Source organism: Pinus tabuliformis, chromosome 1_1 (assembly GCF_031772625.1).
Source record: "Pinus tabuliformis cultivar Carrire ecotype Pingquan chromosome 1_1, CPIR1, whole genome shotgun sequence".
Taxonomy (NCBI): domain Eukaryota; kingdom Viridiplantae; phylum Streptophyta; class Pinopsida; order Pinales; family Pinaceae; genus Pinus; species Pinus tabuliformis.
In genome coordinates, this window is record NC_142297.1 from 862,328,501 (window position 1) to 862,333,058 (window position 4,558).

General features: G+C 37.9%; 1 pseudogene; it reads right to left on the reverse strand.

Annotated features, from left to right (window-relative positions):
* Nucleotides 1-2,685: 2,685 nt before the first annotated feature.
* Nucleotides 2,686-3,756, reverse strand: LOC149217000 (GDSL esterase/lipase At5g22810 pseudogene; annotated as a pseudogene).
* Between the last annotated feature and the right edge of the window lie 802 nt (nt 3,757-4,558).

Here is a 4,558-nt window from a genome sequence, read left to right on the forward strand (position 1 = left end):
TATTAAAAGCATTTACTAAAGTGTTATAAACCATAAAACCTAAACCGTAAATCCTAAACCTAAAACAAAAAATCAAAACCCAAAACCCCAAACCCTAAGCATTTTATAACAATTTAAAAATCATTTTGGAACTTTCATTTAAGTCTTTATTAAAATCATTTACTAAGGTTTTATAAACCCTAAACCCTAAATCCCAAAGGCCAAACTGTAAACACTAAACCCTAAGAATTTTATATCATTTTAAAAAGAATTTGTAACTTTTATTTAAGCCTTGATTAAAACCATTTACTAAAGCCTTATAAACCCTAAAACCTAAGCCCTAAGCCATAAACGCCAAAAACAATGTAAAATTTGAAACGAGAACTATAAACTCAAAACGGGAACTCTGGCCCAAAAACCCCAAAAAAACCACAAAAACAGTGCTCAAAACGAAAAGTGTGTATACTGGAACGATGTTTTTTTTTTTAGGTGTCAATTTTGCGGCTGTTTTAAAAATGGCAGTGACTACGAAATTTTCTACAAAATTTTCCTGCAAAATATAGCTTCAGAACAAAAGTGTTGATACTGGAATAATGATTTATTTTTTTAGGTGTCAATTTTGCGGCTGTTTTAAAAATGGCAGTGACTACGAAATTTTCTACGAAATTTTCCTGCAAAATATAGCTTCAGAACGAAAGTGTTGATACTGGAATCGACCCGCCGCTGGTCCGGCGGGGCGGGGCGGCCCGGGGGTGCCGCTGCGTGGAATTGGTAATGTGGATCGTCATTTGATGCGTGGAATTGGTAAAACCCAAGGTGCCCGTCAATGGAGAATTTCTGCGTCTTTTCACTTTGCGGAGTCTCTCTGTCGCGTACTGTCTCTCTGTCCGTTGTATCGCACATACAAGCTGACGTCCACCCTCGAAACCTGTAGTCGGGGATGCGAAGGCAACCTAACGTCACCTTAAAATTTTCATCAAAAGCTATAATGCTAACTATATATAATTGGAGTACAGACAAAATAATAGAGCTCGACCAAATATAGATATCGTTGCTCAAACATTCACATAATAAATAACAAATTTAATATATACAATTAATTTTTCAAAAACATGCTACTTGGACCATTGCTGACCTAAGAGGCATCCTTCACAGTATCATATAATAAAATACAATATATTACAATAGTCTTTAAGAGTCCATGAAGTGTAATATGGTCTTGAAATACACTATACATGTGAGGACTTCCAACCAAAGGGCGTATGCATCACTAAACAACTTATCCAATCCTAATATTTGTATTGTTCCAAAGCATAAGGGTTCAATGAATATGCACGATTATTTTTTAACTAAGCGCAATCATATCTATGAGAATCCTCCTATTTGAATTCTCTCATGCATCCCCCTAGCAACTTCCCCTGAATCCTTCTTCTTATTCCAAGAATGGAGGAGAGACACCTCTTTAGTCTTCCTAGTCAGAATTTGCCTCCAAAATTTCTTAGGAGCTAGCTTAGAGAGGTGTAAGAGATTCCCTTGTCTTTGACGAATGTACTGCCTCTTTTTCCTTTTAGTTAGGGCTTTATATATTTTTATCTTGTCCATTTTAAGAGACTCATCAACAGCTTCCTTAATTGCTCTCCTCGCACTTTTACACTCTTTGTCATACCATGGATTGGTTTTGCTATTTCTTTTATTATTTGAAACTTCAATTGAGAACTTGTTAATAGAATATGCGAGGGTTGTAGTAAAATTATGATAGCGGTCTTCTATGTTGTCTATACTAGATAAAGGAAGAAAATTAGTTTTTAATTCATTTAGAAAGAGATCATTTTTATTTCTACATATGTTACAGAGTTTAATCGTCCAGGTGAATAAACTTGAAATCAAAATAAATTTATACTCATTTTTTATATTATATAAAATTATATTACTTAAATTATTATTATTTCTTTTTAATTATATATAAGCATGTGAGAGTTGTGACAAATAGTTAGCCACCTCACATATATACCCATTGCTGTGTTACGTGTTGAGTGTTACTGCATGTGGCTGGACTGAGCGACCATGACAAAGATAGAATCTAATGACAACCTATTATAGGCCAAAAACGTAAATCTTGATCTCATATCACTCACATGGTCATCATTAAGTAGATAAGTAGCAGCAAACCCATTGTCCTTCCACTGAGTAAATATAAGCATGTGAGAGTTGTGACAAATAGTTAGCCACCTCACATATATGGTGCTGGAAAAATACAAATGAAGCCACTTAAAATTGAACGTGATGGAAGACAATCTAACCAACAGCCATAGTCCTAAAATGATCAACACATTTGAGACTTGTAGTAGCCATAGTCCTAAAATATCTAAATTACTAAAATCACCCATTAACACCCTAAAAAAAATTTATTATTATTGTTTTTCATACTTTTTAAACTATAAACCAATTTTTAATTATAAAATAAAAAAGCCTCATCATAAATCTATGTAAATCATTCTTATTTTAAGCTGGTTCTCATAAAAGCTCAATAAATCACATTTCATTCTAAAAGCATTATAGTAAAACATGGAGTTCTAAAGGAAAAAAAAAAGAACGCAAACTGTTTGCCTTATGATAGGATATTTGTAAATTTAAGTTCTCGTACACCTAGAGCAGCTATATCGAAATTAAAATTCATCTAATCTCAGTTTGGAGGCCAGGACTGATTTAAGAAATGAAAGAGATTCCTTGAAGAATGAGCGCGCTAGCCAGTAACTCATTGGAAGCCTAGGTGGGATGGAAACTGTCCCAGAACACGTATTGCGTAGCGTTGGCACACGTCCCTATTGATCTAGGGTTGCACAATACAGCTGTCTCAATAACTCCAGTCCCACAACAAGCTCTCCTCGCCTCTGCGAACCCATTGTCTGAAGGATGCTGAACGAAGTTATATAACGATGTATAAATGTCAAATACAACCATTTTCATCCCTGGTAGGGTTTTCGCCAGGCTGTTTACTGTCGCTTTGAGGCGGTTGTTATAGTGTTGAGAATCGCTGTTCAAGCGGTTGACGCAGACATTTTCACCGTGGCCAAATAGAGTGATTGCAGCCGGAAGGCACCCTAATGGAGGAAGCGAAGTCACACCGACTCTGCGAGCCCCCAACTGATACAGCCTCTTTGTAAACACTGAGAACTTTTGCATGAGGAACTCCACGAACTGTGGAACAGTGAACTGCCTCATAAGGTCAGGACTTATGTAGTAATTCTGTATGAAATCGTTGGCGCCAGCACTAACGACGTAAAGAGCTTTCGACACAATGGAAGAAGCATTGGCTCTGCCCACAGATCTCTCCACTTTCGATTGGTACTGTCGAAAATACTATAGCTGTTGCGTCATCGATATAGCATTGTAGCATTGTGCTGTATTGTCATAAATGCCAGATGCTCTAGAAGCGAAGTTCACCCCAGTTAGTAGATTTCGACCAGAAGCCTGAGAGCTCAGATATGCTGGTGGGAAAGATGTAAACCCAAGTGTTTCAGCAACATAATCAGTGGCAAGTCTTCCATCGGAGAACCGGCCAGTGGGATTGTGGGTGTCGAAGTCCCTGCCATAAGGAGGAAAGTTGGACTTGACAAGCGTGAATAGATAGTTGTTATTCCCCACATCGACAGTGGAATATCCAAAAATAAACAGAGCAGGCACAAGTGGATGTGCATCCACACATGAGCTCTACAAAACCACTGCTATCAGAGCTGCAAAGCACAATGTCTGCGCAGGCTTCCTTGAGTTTCCCATTGATCACCACCAAGTCTAACTCAGAAAGCTAACAGCAGAGCTATTGACGAAAGGTTCATGTAAATCATTCTTATTGCGATAAAGAATTTATCCATTTCACAATTTGACAAAATGTCAATTCAAAATAAGTTAAGGACTACACCTAATCTTGAATGGTAATGTAAGTCGCATTGCAGAGGGGATAGCTCTTTAGCTACTGATCCGTAGGCGAAGTGGTCTTATTCATTAAATTAAAATAATGCTTACAATAGGTATTCATTAAATTAAAATAATGCTTACAATAGGTATACGACAGGCGGAGCGTCGATTCCCGGAATCGACGCTCCACCCCTCGGGCGGGGTGGGGCGGCCGCGCCACTCCCGGGCCGCCCCGCTCAGCCCGAGGGGCGGAGCGTCGATTCTGGGAATCGACGCTCCGCCTATAGTATAGATATTGTAATCATTATTTTAATTTCCTATTATTATTTTAAGATCCTATTATGAAAAAATATATGCGCTCTTTGGTTGAAATGAGAGGAAACGAAAGGTTGAATACTAAAGAAAATGAGAGATGAACATATGAACAACCCGGAGCTTCTCACTGTTCTCAGCAATGGCATAAGCGGAGGAAAATTAATATAGATATGATTGAGAGGGAAAACGAAATCACTGAGGTGCGAGAGGGCTCTGAGTTTCAACGTGGAGATATGTTTACACGTCACCTTTGGGTTTCTCACAACCACCTGTAGCACAAAAGTATAGTCCACTCTTACGTATGTCAAAATGTACTACGAATAAATTCTACATCTTTTTCGCAAAATAT